Genomic DNA, 19,680 nt, shown 5'->3' with positions numbered 1-19,680 from the left:
CACACACACACACACACACACACACACACACACACACACTATTTAACACTAACAGACTCATTCCAGCTGGCATTACCAGAAAACCCGCTGATAAAGTGGAGTTGTGTGTTAGTCAGAGGTCTAGCAGGAAAGAGATGATACAATCAAAAGAGGTTATTAGAAGATTGGAGGAAGGGACTACAATATTTATAAGGATCTGGGCCACGTTAAGAAAATCAATAGGGGCCAGGCATGATGACCTGTAATCCCATAACATTAGGTTGCTGAGGCGGGTAGCAAGCTTGAGCTCAGAAGTTTGAGGCCAGCCTGGGCAGCATGGTGAAACCCCATCATTTCAAAAAATAGCTGGGCATGATAGTGTGTGCCTGTGGTCCCATCTACCCCAGGCTGAGGTGGGAGGATGGCTTGATCCTCAGAAGATTGCAGTGAGCCAAGATCATGCCACTGAACTTTCAGCCAGGACAATAGAGGGAGATCCCACGAAGGGAATGTGGGTGAATGACCAAGGCAGGTGACCCTGCAGAGATCAGACACCAATGGAATATGGGTGAATAATCAGGCAGGCGTCCCCGCAATGATTAAACACCAAGGGAAGCCTGCCTTTCCTAGTCCATGACTGGTGCCAGAGTTTTGGATAAAATGTGTCTCCTTTGTCTCTACCAGAAAATGAAAGGAACTGAAAATAAGAGAAGGGAGATTGAAGGCTGCAGTTTGGGTTCCATGGATAAAATGTGTCTCCTTTGTCTCTACCAGAAAATGAAAGGAATTGAAATTAAGAGAAGGGAGATTGAAGGGTGCAGCCAAGATTGAAAGGAGAAAGGTTGAAGGATAGTGAGAGATGGTGGAGAAGACAGTAAAAAGCGGCTGCTTACCCGATTTAAAATTGGTGAGATGTTCCTTGGGCTGGTTGGTCTGAGGACCTGAGGTCACAGGTGGATCTCTTCACGGAGTGAGGGTGAGGACAGGGGACTGGCCTCCCGAAGGAGTCCTGCTGACCCGGGTCTTCGGCACCAAATGTCTCACGTATCCGTGTGAAGAGGCTTTGTGTGAGCAACAAGGCTGTTTATTTCACCTGGGTGCAGGCAGGGTGAGTCTGAAAAAGGAATCAGCAAAGGGTAGTAGGACCATCATCAGTTCTTACAGGTTTTGGGATAGGCAGTGGAGTTAGGAGCAATGTTTTGCGGGCAGGGGGTAGATCTCACGAAGTACATTCTCAAGGATGGGGAGAATCACAAAGAACCTTCTAAGGGTGCAGAAGAAACAAAACACAATGGTGGAATGTCATCAGCTAAGGCTATTTTCACTTCTTTTGTGGATCTTCAGTTGCTTCAGGCCATCTGGATGTATACGTGCAGATCACCAGGGATATGATGGCTTAGCTTGGGCTCAGAGGCCTGACACTAACAATCCTGGGTTTTGTTCTTTTGTCCAAACTTGAGGCTCTTCTTTCATTTTGATAGACAGTCTGGAACGTAGTGAAAGATGTTATAAAGCACATCTATGCTGGTGATGAAACTACCTTTGCAAATTATGACAGTAAGAGAAATCTGAAATAGTTGACTCCATTTTGCTTCTGACCTCTATGCTGGCCTTGCTTATTCCTGGGTGTAGGCCAAACTAACACTGGGAGAAATTTAGTTTATAGTTTAACCTTAACAAGGATGATAATAGCGCTTCTCAAAACTAAACTGCCTTTGTAAAACTAGTAAAAGCCCACAAGGATACAATTATGAGAGGGGCCTGGATTCTGCCAACATATAGGCTTAGTTAAATGATAACCACTTATTGTTCCAGAGGTCACAAGATTTGTAACATCCCCAGTTACTCCTGTTGATAACATTGCTATTGCAGAATGTAAGATTGGTCTCTTGAGATGTTTTTCAGACTGACCCCACTGGGATCCACAACCCAATTCAATTAGCCCTTTGGCCCTCCACCCAGAAGTGGACTCTGCACAGAAGAACCAATTTCTACACCCCTATAATGGCATCCCTAACAAATCAACAGCACCCATTCCCTAGCCACCTGCCCACCAGACTATCCTTGAAAACCACTAGTTTTCCGGGAGACTGATTTGAGTAATAATTTGGTTCTCCCATATGGGTCAGCCTCATGTCCCTTAAAGTCTTTCTTTACTGCAATGCCATGATCTCAGTGACTTGATGTTGTTTTTGTAGTTGGCAAGAAGAACCTGTCAGGTAATTTCAGTGAGACTTAAAACTCTGAATTCTGTCTTTTCATCTCTTGACATTTTTGCTTGGGTTTTTAGCTTTCCAGCATTTGTTCTCCATTGGATTTTCCTCCCTAAACCTTGATAGTTAGTCAAGAATTTGGGGAGATTTGACCTTGCAGTTTAGGGCTTCCCATTTTGGGGACTGCTTATAACCAGGATCTTCCTGTTCAGTTTCATGCCACTATAAGAGATCTGGACTTCAATATTTAACTCTAATTCTACTAAGTTTTATTTTCCATGACTGGGCCTTCAAAATTAGGCATGTGATCATGGACAATACAATTTAAATATTTTGCTTCCTTATTCTTTATAATTCCTGCCTACTCTGCTCACAATAAAATGCTTCCAAACATTTTTTTATTTTTGGCTGATTAGACTTTGTAATTGTTATTGCCAAGAAGATAAGTTTAGTAGCAATTAATTCAGAAAATAAAATTGTATTTTAATCTCCCTGGGTGATTCTAATGTGTACCCAGAATTTAGATCTAGCCAAAGGCTGACCTAATCACATATAATTGTAAATTCTTTGTCACTTAGATTATTAGTTGAGTTTGCATTGATAGTTACCAATAGCATAATAAATATTATTATAGTACCTATTCCAAATTAGTCTAAATTTTCTATCCAGCTGGTAATAGTTACAAAATATGATAAATACACTTTCCGATATTTTATTACTTTTGTCCTATAAAAAAATCACAATTCCTCAAAAGTCTATATCTGCTTATGAACTTTAAACAAGCTTTATTTATGTGTGCTTATTCATCTGTGTGACTTTCATAAGGCACTGGCCTATTATGGCACCTCAAAATACTTCGATAGGCTGAAATCACTCCTGAGATTTTAATCTAAAGTCTTTGTTCACAAAAGCAAATATTAATTCCCACTTCATCAGACAGCTGGAAGAACTAGCAGGCATTAAGTGTTCCCAAACATTTTACAAAATACGGTGTTTGTCTCTAGTTTGATTAAACCTAACATTAGTTTCCTAACAAATCCTGATACTTCAAGGTTGTTTTCTATAGGATTTTATACAAATTACAGATTATATGATGTGATTCTTTTAATATTCAATTCAGTCACTGAGATTTCTTTATTAAGGCCAAATTTTAAAAAGGCAAAAAAGGCTTCAGAATATATTGATAGATATAGATAGATAGATAATAGATTAATAGATAGACACTTGGATTCTGAAGCTCTATTAAAGCAATATTTATTGCTTTAAATATAACCATCTTAAATTTTTCTTTACTAATTTGGAGGACAATAGTATTAGTGGTTAATTTGTACTTTGCAGATGAAATAGAAATAGTTGAAGTGCAGCAATTCATATGCAAACAACATGCATCACCATTGCCATAGTCAATCATTTTTGCATTTCAAAAACACTGTAACAAAGACTAGGGTGCATAGAGTTCTCTATCCTCAATATAAAAGGAATTTCAAATAAGCCCTCTTTCAAGCATATCAAAGAGCGCTTAATGGGAAAATTATATTGTAATCTCTAAAAGAACCAGTTTAGTGGGAGAATGAGTTCCTAATTAGTGGGACTATCATTTTGCTGTTTGATAATAATCTTACTCTTTAGTGAAGCATATTAACTCTTTCAAGCCACTGGGGGACATTTATAAGTATTGCTGCCAAAAGCACTACAGTTGATATTTACTAAATATTTGGACCCTATTAAACTAAACATGCTGCAAAGCATTTAAAGTGTGAATGGTGAATGATAGCCTCCACAAGGTGTTTCATTGCCCTTGGATTCAGAAAGCTCAATTTGGTTCAGAAAAGATAATTTGTGGCTGGAGCGGTGGCTCATGCCGGTAATCCCAGCACTTTGGGAGGCCACGGCGGGTGGATAACTTGAGGTCAGGAGTTCGAGACCAACCTGACCAATATGACGAAACCTGTCTCTACTAAAAATACAAAAACTAGCTAGGTGTGGTGATGCACACCTGTAGTCTTAGTTACTCTGGAGGCTGAGACAGGAGAACTACTTGAACCTGGGAGGCGGAGGTTGCAGTGAGCCGAGATTGCGCCACTGCACTCTATCCTGGGTGACAGAGTGAGACTCGGTATAAAAAAAAAAAAAAAGGATCATTTATTTGTGTTTGTAAGATTAGTGAAATTTTGATTTTAGGTTTACGTGTATCTTCTCAGAACTAATCCTCAGAAAATATCATAAAAGGAAAAGCTGGAATGAACTAGCAAGTTTTGCTGAGCATCAGCCCTAAAGAGTTTATTTTGCACATTATGTTAAGATTTGAAAATAATGTAAATGAGGAAAGATGCTCCTTGATGTCAATTCCTTGCCCCTTATCAGAAAACAGTTTTTTCTAATCATTACATAATATCATAATGTTGTTTTCAAATATTTCTGTTAGAAAAAGGAAGTAAATTTAGATGATCTCTTGTTACCACATTTGATGTTTTAAAGGTTGACTTTTTTTTTTTTAGTTACAATTCAAAATGTTATTTTGTTTTTATTTTCCTCAGCCTCCATAAACATTTGATATATGTGGCAAAAATATAGTGGTAAATGATAACATTCCACTTAGCTTAACAAGAAGATATTTGAAAAGCACAATAGTAATGTAGTCATTGTTTGAACAAAACTAAGACTTGATGGTCATTAGATGACTAAAATAATGAGCTTCTGTAATAACAATAGAAGAAACTGAGATGAGAGAATTGATACAGTGTGTATCTCAGGGTGTGATTTAGCTTCTGTCCATCTGACTGAAGAAAAAAATAGATTGTATCTTAAGCTACTAAGATGAAAATAACTCTAGTATTTTTATTTCTCTCTCACAGATCCTGGAGATTAGGTCATGGACACCATTGTGGACTATTATTCCATCTACCACACTCTGTTTGAAGTAATCATTTATTTATGATCAACTAATACAGTAATTGAAATTATTCATTTTTATGATCAGGTCCTACATATTAATTAACCAACATTCAAAAAAATAGACATCTATTATGTACTCAAGATTATTTGATGTTACATAAAACAAAAAAAAAATTAAAAATTCCACTACATTTTAAAAACTTACAATTTACTTGAAAAACAAAAATATTAGGCAAAAGTTAATATGAGATATAGTTGAGTGAAAAATTATGAGAAATCTTTTACAACCTGAAGTAGAATATAATTCAAAACTCAGGTTATTCATTAAAAGCTTCAGGGAGTAGTTGAATTTGAGCTAGTCCTTGAAGAATCAGTAAGAGTTGTAACAGTAGAAATGAGAGTAGAAATGAAAGAGAATACTGTATGCTGGGTCAGTAAAAAAGGAACGTAATAAGCCAATGTTAAACAATCCTGGCATTCTAATAGAGCATGAAGAAATAAAAGCATTGAGAAATGAGGATTGTGGCCATCAATAATGAAACAATATTTTATTTTTAATGTGTATGCATGCATGTATGTGTGTATGAGTATGCTGGATATATTTTACAAAAGCTGGAACTAAAATAGATTGAAAATATGAAAATATAAAAACAAAGAAATAATTTTGTTACAGGTAGTTAGATAGGCATGAGTGGGGCAGGAGAGGGCTCTTCTCCCCTCCTCCCCTAGGAATGTCAGGTGATGATTCGTCAATTATCACAAATGCCTCCCTAAAAACGATAATTTGGCAGCCCACTGAGGGTGCCAGGGAGAAGTCATTTCCCGATGACCCACAGGTATTAACATTAAAATGTTCGTTGAATGCAGATGCCAGGGAGAAGAAACTTCCCGGGCACATGCACTAAGATGAAGTGGTGGAATATGACTCTCCAGGTGCACTCCAACGGAAAAAGGAGGAAAGCCTCAGATGGACATGCATACACCTTCCTAAACACACTGTGTGTGCTCATTTCGCGAGGGTCAAGGGGACTCGCTACATGCGGGAAGCCCACCCTAAGAGAAGAATCATGGGAAAGAGGTGAGCCTATAAAGCCCTAAGATCAAGGTTAAACACTCCTTTTCTCTTTGACCTTCAGGGGCCCTCTTGGATTTCTTCCAAGTGATTTTTCCTTTCTTTTCTGTTCCAAAGCCTTATAAATAAACTTCCGCTCCTGCTCTGCAACTTGCCTTGGTCCCTTATATGCTTTATGCCTGTATTCGTTTGTTCTCACACTGCTAATAAAGACATATCCAAGACTGGATAATTTATAAAGGAGAGAGGTTTAATTGACTCACAGTTCTGAATGGCTGGGGAGGTCAGGAAACTTACAATCATGGCAGAATGGGAAGCACACAGGTCCTTCTCAGGTGGTGACCGGAGAGAGAATGAGCGTCCAGGAAAAGGGGAAGCCCCTTATAAAACCATCAGATCTCGTGAGAACTAAGTCTCTGTCACGAGAACAGGATGGAGGAAACTGCCCCCATGATTCAATTATCTCCACCTGGTCCCTCCCATGACATTACGGGATTATGGAAACTAAAATTCAAGGTGGGACTTGAGTGGGGACACAGCCAAACCATATCAATGCCCCTCTGTCAAATTCTTTCTTCGTAAGAGGCAAGAATTGAAATTGCTGGAGACCGGTATGGTTTCACCACCAGTAACTCAGGGTAAATCGGATCTCTTCCACCAGTAGCGATTTAACTTTGTGTTTGTTTGTTTGTTTGTTTGTTTTTAGACAGGGCCTCACTCTGTCACTGAGGATAGAGTGCAGTAGCGTGATTTCGGTTTGCTGCAGCATCGACCTCCTGGGTTCAAGCAATTCTCCTGCCTCTGCCTTCCCAGTAGCTGAGATTATAGGCTCCCACCACCACGTTCAGTTAATTTTTTGTATTTCTAGTAGAGATGGGATTTCACCATGTTGACCAGGCTAATCTCATACTCCTAACCTCAAGTGATCTGCCCGCCTTGGACTCCCAAAGTGCTAGGATTACAGGCGTAAGCCACCGCACCTGGACAACTTAACTTTTCTTATTATAATGCTGTATCGCAAACCTTATGAAATACACATTTTGTTTAACTACATCACCCATTCTATTTATTTATTGTTAGATGGACATTGTAGGTAGGATTATTAATATTCCAATATTTGATTAATCTTGGGAAAAAGCAGATTCCTAGTAGCTTTGTTCTTTCAGGAGATAAAGTGAAAATGAATATCCTGCTGTATTAAAGCTATTACACTTGGATATGTGGCACAATCATTTAAAAGTTCCTTTTACAAATAATATTGAGTTGCATAAAAACATTGTAATAAAACATTTAAGAAAAAATGGTGCAGTGTGTTAATATGAAAGTAAGCAACAATAAGGGAGCAGATATTTGCAATGCATTTATCTGACAAAGGATTTATATTCCAAATATATGTAAGGAATTTCTTCAAATTACTATGTAAAATACATTACTCAAGCATCTTGGAAAACTTTTGATAACACCTATAAAAACTGGATCATCATTTCCCAAGACCCAGCAAGTCACCTCATATGTATATATCCAACATAAATCCTTACCTGGTAGCCAATAACTAAAACTCCCAAATTTGTCTCAATAGTCAAATGAATAGTCATCACATAAAATAACATAAAGCACAAACGATGCCTGACACATGAAATAGTAAGAATGATTCACAGATAATGAAAAACAAACATACAGTTGAACAAAACAGACAAAAATATGCATGCTGTATGTTTTCTTTAATGTAATATTGAAATAAGTAAAAATAATCAATGATGTTTGATAACAGAATATAGTTGTCTTTTAGTGGATGGTAGTAATGAGAGGCAGGGGTGTTTTATATCCTGCTGTCAGAACCTATTTTTAGATCTGCTTGGTGGTTCTGTGTGTGTTCACTCAGTGAAATTTCATTGCACTATAAACTTATTTGTAAATTTGTAAAATTTTTTTCCAATGTTTTTGCCATTTGACTGGCACAATTAAAATAATAATAGTTGGAGATGATGTGGATCAGTAAGATATTTTATTTATTTATTTATCTTGCAGAGATGGGATCTTGCTTATTGCCCAGGTCAGTCTAGAACTACTAGCCTAAAACAATCTTCCTTCCTCATATACATATACATATATATGTATGTACATATGTGTGTGTGTGTATATATATAGTTAAAAATCAAATGTCTACAAAGTAGCTAACAGTGTATTGATATTAATAATATTACCTATAAGACATAATTTGAGAGCTTTCAAGTAGAAGTAAGAACAATTTGAGACTGCCTCTATTTTGTTTTAGTACTACATATTTTGTTAAGTTTTGATTTACCTTATAGTCTATGATTATTTCAAGTAGTGTATTAAGAAGAGTTTTGTAATATTCCCTAATTAAAAAAAAAACAAATTTGCATTTGAAAATATTTTATTTTTCTAAGGCTTTTATTTAACACTTTTTTCAAATAGTAGTGCACATTTTTTCAGTCTTTTCAAACTGAAATTAAATATATTCGTTAGTATAACTAGATTTTTCCTATTTATGTTTTTCTACTTTAGTTCTTTTAAATATATAGGTGAGTTTAATTATCTGAGTAAAAATTTACTGAAATATATTATAAACGATATTTTTAATCATAAAAAATTCAGAATTTTGGTTTTGCCTTTGATGAAATGTAGTCTAAGAAATTTAAGTGTAATGTACACACTTTCTGCTCAAAATGGCACGTATACTGAGAACATCCATTGAAAATAGTAGTGCCAGATAATGTGATAAGTGCTTTTGTCCAATGTGTTATGTAGACTTCACAACAAAACCATGAATCTCAGCGTCCTCATTTCAAAAATAGGGATTAAATACTCATCATATTTCTTATAATTAAAATATGCTGTAATTTGTTGACAAGAAATAACTGCAAGCTTCTTTTCTTTTTATAGAGATTCATTATTTATATTCTAATAAATTCATGTATTATAAGTAATTAAGCAAAAAGTTCTAGCTGAATTTTAACTTTTAATTAATTATTTAGTGCCACTGATGGTAAAGTCAGTTTTGGGTCTGATTTAAAGTTTTTTCTGATTAAACAAAATATTCACTTAAAGCCTCACCACTGTCATAAAATGATCCCATCAAATAATGAGACATAATAAGCACTGAGAGAAAATATCCCTACCTGTGTCAATAGTGGGCATGGTGTGAAAGGTATGCAATTGAAGACAGAAAACCTGAATTAAAATGTGTACCATTTAGTACTTATGTGATGTCTTGCAAACAACTTTATTTCTCTGAGCTTTTTTATTCATTTGTTAATTCTCAAAAATTGTGCAAGGAAAAGTAAGTCAGATTTGCTCTACCTTGTTCATCTTTGCAATATTGGTCATGACTGACTCAAAAGTTGTCATAAATTCCAAGGTGGCAGGGTTAGTGCATTACTTTGCAAACCATAAATTCCTGCAGGACTGTAATAGATTATTGTTCAGGTAAGGGAGGCGCTCTACTGAACTAAGAAAATAATTATTTTTACTTCAGCCTGCCTTACCACCAGATTGATAAAGGATGTCAAATGATTACTTTTAACAATTTGTTTAGATTTTAATAAATAGTCTCTTAGATCTCATTGACTCTAACATTCTATACAATGTATTATTTGCATTGATTTTTTCTTCATTTAGTTTTCATGTACATTTGTTTGTTTATTCTTAAGACAAAACAATTACATGACCTTGTTTCAGCTACTATAAAGTCTAAACATCCTTAAGAGGCCATTGTATAAATTCTACACAGATGAGCTCAAAAACTGTACTAGATGAGATTAAATGCCATTCCTTTCTTCTGGATTTTGAGAACGTGTGTTCTTTTATAAATATTTTATTTTTTCTATGGATTATTATGAAGAAAAACATTCTTTGAAAATAATATTTCATTTCCTGTACCATGTAATAATTCATTATAATATCATTTCAGGATTACTAGACAAGTAAGGAGTAGGCAAGGGCAAAGGTAGAGAGCTTGGATACCTAAGGAAAATAAGGCAATGCAAGATGGTACTCCTCTCCCACCTCAATCTCTTGCTCCACCAGTCACTAAATTGGAGGGGGTAAATTCAAACTGATGGGGTATTAAATTAACGAGCAAGCATTCTACCTTTGATGCATTGTTAGACTCAACCAGACTTGAGAACTTATTGGGTGAGAAGAAAATGGGGGGAAAAAGACATTATTTCGAAGGCTAATAGGTTGCCTACAGGGTTTTACAGGTACAGCTATGTATGTAATTTAAGGGGACATCAAGAGAAACATTATTTTTATAAACTAGAAGTAGCCTCTGCTGCAACCATTTTATATATATAATATGTTTTATATTAATATATTTTATATTTTATTGTAAAACAATTGTATCACCTAAAATTAACCAGTTTAAAGTCCACAATTCAGTGACATTTAGTATATTCATTATATTGTACCATCATTCCCTTCTTTATCTTTTCTAATACATTGTTATCACTCCAGAAGAAAACCTGTTACCCATTAAGCAGTCACTCCCTCTCTTCCACCAGCCCCTGGAACTTGCCAATCAGCTTTCTGTCTGTATTCTGGATATTTAGTATCAACTTACCTAGTTTTTTAGCAATAGATCTTTGTGCTCTTTGTACTTGGTGTACTTTTGACACTTGTGCATCTTAGAGAAATTACCCTTCCTGTGTATTATATAATACTATTAATAATGTCATGGTAGAAGATGCACTGAAAGCTTGCCTCATGTTTGCACAGTTACCTTATTTTTTATTGCCACCATGTTGCAGTTAATTTTTTTTTTTTAATGATCCCATTTATCCAAAAGTAAACTTCATTTGTGATGCATCTAAGCGAGTGCCAAGTTAACTGTCCTTATAGCAACACGCAAGTTTTACATGGGGCTTCAATGACGTTGTGTTTCATTGTTTTTGAAATAATAGTTTTCCTAATATTTAAGCAGATATGTGTGTGTGTTTCTGTGTGTATATGTATATATGTGGAGGGGAGTAAGTGCAGCTGTACAATGTGCAGTAACATATCTGTTCATTTTCTAAGTTGGTGTATTTCAAAAATGTGCTTTTATGGCCCTAAGGACTATCTAGAAAAAGTATAAAACAGGTTTGAATCATGCTACAGTTCCCAGTTACCTAGAGGCTTTTATAGCAATCTCTGCTTCTTTTGTTCTCTTCCTCTTTTTCCATTGATTGGGTGTCTAACTTGATTCAAGGTCTGCTAATAACAGGATGCACTAGCCATTTTCACTCCATCTGTTCACCTGAGCTGATGGTGAGGTTCTTCCTGCTATTATTTTTGTTTTCCCCTGTGGATCAACAAAGGAAATAAGATACAAAGTTTTGGATTTTGACTTCCAGATATGTAGAATACCCACATTTAGCCTCTAAGTCTTTAGTTCTGAGCTACAGATCATTGCTTTTGTTATATGAAATATTTGCATAGCTATTTATGATGACCCATTTATTCATATTTGTTGCTTAATTTGTACAAAATTCTTCAGAGAAAAGCAACGGTGATTAATTGGACAAGAATTTAGCATTTGTTTCCTACCAAAAAATAAACAGATAAGCAAATAAATATACAGCAATTCCTAACTCACATCAGCTAAATAGCTGCTGCTTTACTGATCTACCTCTCTTGTCTACACCGAGGCGCCTAAGTGTAAAGTGCCTTTGATATATTCAGTGTCACTTCTGACCATAGAAACAGGTAAAGAGTATACACACAACACTCATCTGCAATATAATAAACATAAGATAATATTTTTTTATTTTTTATTTATTTATTTTTTTGAGACGGAGTCTCGCTGTGTCGCCCAGGGTGGAGTGCAGTGGCCGTATCTCAGCTCACTGCAAGCTCCGCCTCCCGGGTTTTTACGCCATTCTCCTGCCTCAGCCTCCCGAGTAGCCGGGACTACAGGCGCCCGCCACCTCACCCGGCTAGTTTTTTGTATTTTTTAGTAGAGACGGGGTTTCACCGTGTTAGCCAGGATGGTCTCGAACTCCTGACCTCGTGATCTGCCCGTCTCGGCCTCCCAAAGTGCTGGGATTACAGGCTTGAGCAAGATAATATTTTTTAAAAGTACATAGTGTTTGACAACTTCATATTGCAATGTTTGTTACACAGGATTAGGGAAGCTACTATAAGTATTCATATCTATATCTATACTTATATCTCTATCATACAAAATATTGAATTTCCAACTAATTTTACATTCTATATCAAGAGCCAATGATAGGAGTGATGTCAGCAAAAATGGTCAAGTAAGCACCTCTAATGTTTTGTCCCACTCCAGAAACACTGAAAAACCTGACAATTGTCGGAACTAACTTCATCAGAACTCTGGAAGACAGTCCAATGTTTACAGCAACCATGTGAATTCTTAAACAGAAGAAAGATAATATAAATGGACTGAGAGAGTTTTGCAGCATTTTGACTTAGCTTTGCCCACTCTCCCTTTCTGTCATAGTAGTTAGTTTTGAGATGGCAACACTTGCAGTGTGAGTAACTGGTATAAAAATCAATTAAAAAATTTAAAAGCTGTTGGAACACCCCAAACACTTTCAGACTTGAGAGAGGCGTGACTGTGATTTGAGTCACGTAGCACGTAGTTGCAACTTCTGCTTCTTAGATTATAGATGAACTATCACGTTGTTCTTGTTCTGTAAATGACATGGGAGAGACCAGAGACAGGACCTCCTCCCCTTCTAATCACTGACCTTTATCATAGATTAACTGCATCCTTTTTTGTTCTGTACTTAACTCAGAGCACTAAATAATATCATACACAAAAATTAACTCAAAATGGATCAAAAACCTAAATGTAATGGCTAAAACTCTACAGCTCTTAGAATAAAACATAAGAGTGACTCTTCATGCTCTTGGATTTGGCATTGGTTTCCTAAATATAATGCAAAAAGCTTAACCAACAATAAAATATGTTAGACTTCACCAAAATAAAAAAAAGTGCATCAAAGGACACTATCAAGAGAATGAAAAGACAACCCGCAGAATGAAAGAAAATATTTGCAAATCATATATCTAATAAGTACCTAATATCTAGAATATATAAAAAACTCTTAAAATTCCACAATGAAAAGACAAAAAGAAAAACCATATTCAACAATGAACAAATAACCTGAAAAGATATTTTTCCAAGGAAATATACAAATGGCCAATAAGCACATGAAAAGATGATCAATGTCATTAGTCATTGGGAAAAGCAAATCAAAACTACAATAAGATTTCACTTCATACCTTTTATTAGAATGGTGTAATGAAATAAATAGGAGATAAAAAGTGACAAGAGAATGTGGGGAAATTGAAACTGTCATAAAATGAAAAAGATACATATTGTCACTCTGGAAAACAGTTTGGTAGTTCCTCAATGTATTAAACATTAAATTACCATTTGTCCCAGAAATTCCACTTCTAGGTGGAATTGGAAACAGATATCCAAATAAACATTTGTACATGAATGTTCATAGCAGCACTGTTCACAATAAACAAAAGGTGAAACAACTGAAATGCCCATCAACAGATGAATGCATGAACAAAATGTGGTAACAAAATACATGAACAAGGTAATTTTATTAAGCCACAAAAAGTACTGATACCTCCTACAACATGAATGAACCTTGACAATATTATATGGAGTGAAAGAAACCAGAGGCAAAAGGCCACATATTGTTTATCATTTATATAACATATCCCAAATAAGCAAATACATAGAGACAGAAGGCAAATGAGTACTTGCCAGGGGCTGGGGGTAAGATGAAAATAGGGAGTGATTGCTTAATGCCTTTTGGTGGAGTTGATGAAGTAATTCTGGAACTAGATAGTGGATGGTTGCTCAACATTGTGAATGTACGCAATGCCACTGAATTCTATACTTCAGAATAGTTAAATGGTAGATTTATATTACCCATTGTTTACCACAATAAAAATATGCTGAAATAAAACAATGATAATCTATTTTTTCTCACTTCTACTTGAGAACCAGGTATATAAGAGAATCTATTGAATCTGTGGCATTGACTCTATGAGGTACAAGAAACAATTTCTAAGACTCAGTCAGTGACTTATTTCAGAACTATTTGAGAAAATGAATACATGGAACAAATTTTAATAGTCACTCAGAATTTGTCACAATTATGTTCAATGTAGTCACACAGCACTCTTGAGAGAGAGAGACAAAAATGTGAAGTCTGCTTTATGTAAATATTTTTCCTAAAACCAAAAAAACCCACACAATTTAATATTTTTAGTAATAAAATAAAATCCATGAGTTATTAAATAACCAAGAATAGTCATTCAGTCAAAATCAATGGCCTTATGGTCTTACTTTAGTAATTAAAACTTTATTTATATTTTCAAAAATCAAAAGATGAATGTATAAATATAACATGGTATAACCATACAATGTGATGTTATTCAGCCCTAAAAAGTACTGATACCTGCTACAACATGGATGAATCTTGAAAGCATTATGTTAAGTGAAAGAAACCAGAGACAAAAGGCCACATATTGCTTAATATCAATTAATCTTGGGAAATTGATCCATATCCTTGTAAAAGATTCAGAAATTAACATAACAAAATATTACTGTTTGAGTCACAGTATCCTCTACACTTGTTCTTTGGTGTGTTGTCTCCCAGCTTAGCCCAATTAGTTATAAACTGTCCCCACGCCCTTCCCTCTTTAAGATAAATATTGTGTTTATCTTAAGAATGATCTTTGAAGTGATACAATTTAATGAATTGTGTTCTAGGCTTCTCAATATAAGTAAAACAGAATAAGTTACAGAATATTTTAACTAGAAATATCTTTAGTAATTTATGTAGTTTTCTAATTATTTTAGAAAACAGATTTCTAGAGATTTAAAACATAGTCTTACCTAAAGTCACACAGAAAATTAGTAACAGAGCTGAGTTATAAGACATCAGGCATCCAATTTAGTGTTTCTTAACTTTTGCTGCTTGTATGTTTCCTATTACTTCTATAACTCCTCACTAATAATTCTTTTTTAAGGTTAAAAATCACTTTTATTTACAATTTTAATGGGTAGTTTAACTAGAGTGATCATAAAAGGCCATTCTGAAGAGGTGATATTTGAATTATGTTTAAATGATGAGAAAGAGGAATCTATTCAAATATTTAGGGAAAGAGTGTCCCGAACAAAAGAGGAGTGAGTAACCAAAGAGGGAATGAGCTTTAAATATGTTAGAATGAGGTCTCTGTAGCTGGAACACAGTGAAAGAAGGAGAAACAGGAGAGAGGCGACTTTGGACAGGTAGACAGTGGCCAGAGCATGTAGAGCCCATAGGCTATGGGAAGAGTTTTTGTTAAATAGTAATAATAATAAAATGGCAGCCTGAGGTGGTGGCTCACACCTATAATCCCAGCAATTTGGGAGGCTGGGGCAGGAGGATTGCTTGAGGTCAGTAGTTTGAGGCCAGTAGTTTGAGACCAGCCTGAACAACAAAATGAGACCCCTGTTTCTACAAACAAAACAAAACAAACTGAAAAATTAGCCACGTTTAGTAATGTATGCCTGTAGTCCCAGCCGTTCCAGATGCTGAGGTGGGAAGATGGCTTCAGTCCAGGAGTCCAAGGCTGCAGTGAACTATGATTGTGTCACTGCACTCCAGCCTGGGCTAGAGCGAGATCCCATCTCATAAAATAAACAACCAAGAAAGAAAAGCTGGAGGATTTTTAACGGTAAATGATAACTCTGATTAAAATTTTAACATATTAATCCATAGATGACTGTTCTATGAAGGATGAAGAGAGAGATGATAGCATCTTTGCACAGGGTTGTATCAACAGAGATGCGTGGAGAAAAAAAAAAAAGGTCTTATCTAGGATGTATTTTGGAGGTAGTCCCAGAAATGCCCACTGAAAGATTGGATGTAGGTTTTCAAATAGACAGATGAATCAAAATGACTCCTTGAGATATATATATATATATATATCACATATATCTCATATATATGAGATATATATATCCTTAAAAATCTAGGTGGATGTTATTGACATGATTTGGAAAAAGAAATCAATGGTTAGATTTTGGCCACATGAAATAGGAGCTTTCAATTATACATCCCAATGGAGATGTAATGTAGTTAGCTGGATGCTTAAGTCTTGTAATGTCTAAGTCAAGAGAGAGGATATATAAGTTTGAATGCTCTCAGTTTGTTTCCTTGAATCTTGTAATTAGATTAGATTATTTAGGAACAAAGGAAAACAGGGCAGTTCACCAGAGAGCTCCTTAGGGTACTCTAACATTTAAAAGTCTGTAACAAAGAATTAACGAGAAAGGAAAAGTGGAAAATAATTCCCATTGGAAAAGTAAAAATCCTGAGACATCTTCAAAAGCTTTCAAGAAAAATGTTTCAAATAAGAGTGTAGTGAACTGTGTCAAGTGCTTCTCAGAAGTCATGTAGAATGGAGATGGGGAATTGACTACTGTGTTTGCCAAAATGTAGATTATAACAGCTGTAATAATGAGCAGTGGAATTGAGAACCCAAATGCAGAAAAATGAGGTAAAGATATCTGGTAAGGAAGGAGAAACAACTATTTTTGAAATGTTTATCTGTGTATAGCACAAGTGAATGGGGCATCTGCTGAAGTTAGAAGTTTTTGAGCAAAGGCACATGATGGCATGCAATTTACCAGTATGCATTGTTCCTCTAAAAAATTATGAAGGGTATACTTTTATTGAACTGTTTCCAGATGAGGAATCTGGCTCAGTGACTTTGCTGAAAAGCCCAACTGACCATAAACAGTATGATTTCTGAAACTTAAATTCTAAATAAAGTGTCTAAACTCCAAAGATCACTCCTTTTTGGTGTATGATCCAAGGAAATCAATTTTTCAAATTCATTTTTGAAAAGCAAGTTAGTGTATGAGTCCCAGCAATTCTGTATCTGCATGCATGTTCCTCAGTGTTTATGAGATAAAAGAACTGGAGATCGCTTTTGACTGTCTGTGTCTTCTTGCCTTGACAATGAAAGGGTTAAAGCATAATTGCTTAGTACTTGTATACTTAAATGTATGTTGAATTATTCACATGAGTAATTGCATTGTGCTGGAGTTAGTATGGAAGAGATGACTAGATGTCTGTCAGAAGTTTGTGACTCTCTACCAAGGGGTAGAGATATGTTTAGAAATGACATTCTGGCCCCAGTTTCATCTCTTCCTTCATCTGGATAACACCATGTAAATAACTCTTACCAGTGCATTTTGAATAGAGGAAATATGTGTCAGTGCCAGATCAAAGTGATTCAGAAGCAGGTATGCATTCATCTTTTTTTTTTTTTTCCATTTCCTATGGACATGATGAATGTAGACAAATCTGCTGCCCCAGAAGTAGTCATTTCCATATAATGGAAAGGGTCTGGGGGCTTGAATGTCCCTGTAGAAGGTCACTTGTAGATAAGGATCATGATACTCAACTTTATGTGAGCAAGAAATAAACATCTATCAAACCACTAGGGTTTTAAAATTTAGGTATTGCAGCAACTACAGTTATCTGTACTAATGCACTCAGCTTAGGCTAAATCACTGTATCAAATTCTTTAGAATTGTAGAGTCATAAATAGTTTGAGAATATTTGGACATGGTAATAGTGGTGTTATGTTCAACAACATAAATGTCTTGCTGCTGAAAGGATGGAAGGTTTTGTAAATTTTACGTGTGATTTTGCTGCCTTCTGGGTGTCATGAAGCAGAACTATCACGGTATAGTTAAAAAAAAAAAACTGATAAAATAAAAAGCACCAGCCTAGCTAGCAACTGCAGTGTGACAAATAGGTGCTAGGCAATTTTCCTTACCGACTACGAAAAAACAAGTGCAATGAAGAAACATTTCCTCATAAAATACTAGTTTGTAAAATCAAGTGTTCTTTGAATATCTCTTTTATTTCATTTATAAATATCAAGTGAAAAAAGAGTAGTGTGGTGGGGCCAAGATGGCTGACTAGAAACAGTGGCATTTGGAGGCTCCCATAGAAAAAACCTTAATAAGCATGTGAATCCTTCACTGGAAACCAAGGTATCCAGGCTGTCTCATCAGAACTGACTAGGTGGCTGGTGTGACCCATGGAGAAAAGGAAGAACAGTGCAGTGTGGCAGCCCACATGAGAGCCACAGAGGGCAGGGGACCCCCTCGCCCCAGCCAAGGGAGGTGGTGAGTGAGTGTGCTACCCAGCCGAGGAAACCATGCTTTTTCCATGGCACTGTGCAATCCGCAGATCAGAAGAGCCCACTCACAGACCATGCCACCGGGGCCTAGTGTCCAAACCCCAGAATGCACAGTTTCTCAACAGCATCTCAGCTAGAATCTGCTTAAGCATACCAAACTCCTGTGGGGAGAGGCAACCAGCACCTTAGGTGTGGCTGCCTGCTGTTTAAGCCATTTGAGCTCCTTGTGGGAGGGGCAGCAGCCAGCACTAGTACCTGCAACTGCCTAACACACTAAGCTCCCAGGGCGGGGGAAGGGCAACAGCTACCTCTCTAGCTCCAGGCTGTACTTTTTCTCTGCTGGAGCTAGGGAGACTGGACGGCTTGGTTCTAAGATTTGTCTCCCATAGCCCAACATACGAGCTGTGGCAGTCTGAGGCCAGAGTGTCTCTTCAGGCCTGACACTGACCCATCCTTCCTTGTTGGGTGGGGTTTTTCTGCAGGAAGTCCAATAACTCCAGTCAGAGGCTCAGGGACAGAACCCAGATCTCCCTGGACCTGAGACCCTAAGGGGAGGGGTGACCACAGCCTCTGCAGACCAGCAGACTTAACTTTTCCTTCTGGTAGTTCTGAGGAATCCAGGCAGCTCAGATGAGTGGATTACCTCCCAGTGAAGCACATCCCCTCCACCAAGGGACAAAGTGCTTTGTTAAACAGGTCCTGTTTGTGTGCTACCCAACTGGGTGAGACCCTGTAACAGGGGTTGTCAGACAGCCTATCACAGGCGCAATCTTACTGGCATCAGGTTGTTGCCCTTCAAGATCAGATGTCCCAGAAGAAGGAGTAGGCACGCAACTTTGCTGTTCTCCAGTCTCCTCGAGTGACATCTCCAGGCGCAGGAGTGAATCAGATGAACAGGGCCTGAAGTCAACCCCTAGCAAACTGTAGCAGCCTTGCAGAAGAGGTACCTGACCATTGAAAGAAAAACAAACAAGCAGAAAGCAATAACTAAACCATCACAAACAGCAACACAAAGCCCACAAAAATCCCATCTAAAGGTCAGCAGCCTCAAAAACTGAAACTAGACAAACTCGTGAAGATGAGAAAGAATCAATGAAAAAATGCTAAAAATCTAAATGGCCAGAGTGCCTCTTCTTCTCCAAATGATTGCAATTCTCTCCATCAAGGTCACAGAACTGGATGAAGGATCAGATAGATGAATTGACAGAAGTAAGCTTCAGAAGATGGGTAATAAAAAACTATACTGAGCTAAAGGAGCATGTTCTAGCCCAATGCAAAGAAGCTAAGAACCTTGATAAAAGGTTACAGGAATTGCTA

The 19,680-nt window shown here is 36.6% G+C and overlaps 1 long non-coding RNA gene across 1 annotated transcript in view; it reads right to left on the bottom strand.

Moving 5' to 3' along the window:
- Positions 1 to 863: 863 nt before the first annotated feature.
- LOC135967559 (uncharacterized) overlaps positions 864 to 19,680 on the bottom strand; it is an 816,926-nt gene continuing 798,109 nt past the window's right edge. The window contains exon 3 of the long non-coding RNA XR_010581733.1: positions 864 to 1,040. This is a non-coding gene — a long non-coding RNA (uncharacterized lncRNA). The remainder of the gene's footprint in view (positions 1,041 to 19,680) is intronic.

Source organism: Macaca fascicularis, chromosome 15 (genome assembly GCF_037993035.2).
Source record: "Macaca fascicularis isolate 582-1 chromosome 15, T2T-MFA8v1.1".
In the NCBI taxonomy this organism is placed as follows: Eukaryota; Metazoa; Chordata; class Mammalia; order Primates; family Cercopithecidae; genus Macaca; species Macaca fascicularis.
This window is presented reverse-complemented; position numbering and strand designations above follow the sequence as displayed.